Below are 1,151 nucleotides of genomic sequence, written 5' to 3' on the forward strand. Positions count from 1 at the left end.
ACAAAAGTCTGGGACCAGATAGCTTCACAGGTGAATTCTACAAACACTTGAAGAAGGGTTACTACTTATTATTCTCAAATAATTCCAAAAAGTAGAAGAAGAAAAGCTTCCAAATTCATTCTATGAGGCCAGCATTACCCTAATACTGAAACCAGACAAAAACACTACAGAAAAAGAGAACTACAGGCCAATATATCTGATGAACATAGATGCAAAAATATTCAACAAAATAGTAGCAAAACTAATTCAGCAATGTATTAAAAAAGTCTTTTACCACACTCAAGTTGGTTTTTTTCCAGGAACACAAGGGTGGTTCAATAATTGCAAGTCAATCAACATGATACATCAACAAGAGAAAGGATAAAAATGATATGCTTTTCTAAATAAACACAGAAAAGCCTTTCACAAAGTATAATCTGCATTATTGATAAAAACTCTCAACAAAGTGAGTTTAGAGAAAACATACCTCAACATATAGGCCATATATCAAAAACTCACAACTAACATCATATTCCGTGTGAAAAACTGAGAACTTTTCTTCTAAGGTCAAGAACGAGACAGGGATATTCATTCTCACCAGTTTTATTAAACACAGTACTGAAAGTCCTAGATGCAGCAATCAGGCAGGAAAAGGAAATAAAAGGCATTCAAATTGGTAAAGAAGAAGTAAAATTGCCACTACTTGCAGAAGGCATAATACTATATATTTAAAAGTCCAAATATTCCACTGAAAAACTACTAGAACTGATAAATGAATTCAGTAAAGTCACAGTATAAAAAATTAATATAGAGAAATTGGTTGCATTCCTATATACTAATAAGAAGTATAAAAAGAGAAATTCAGAAAGCAACCTCAGGTAGAATTGCACCAAAAATAATAAGATATGTAGGAATAAGTTTAACAAGGTGGTGAAAAACCGCTACTCTGAAAACTATAAAACATTGATAAAAGAAATTGAAGATGACACAAAATAAATGGAAAGATATCTCATGCTCATAAATTGAGAGAACCAATATTGTTAAAATGTCCATACTATTTAAAACAATCTACACATTTAATGCAATCCCTATCAAAATACCAACAGCTTTTTTTCACAGAGCTAGAACAAATAATCCTAAAGTTTGTATGGAACCACAAAAGACCCCAAATA

Source organism: Neofelis nebulosa, chromosome X, assembly GCF_028018385.1.
Source record: "Neofelis nebulosa isolate mNeoNeb1 chromosome X, mNeoNeb1.pri, whole genome shotgun sequence".
Lineage (NCBI taxonomy): Eukaryota > Metazoa > Chordata > Mammalia > Carnivora > Felidae > Neofelis > Neofelis nebulosa.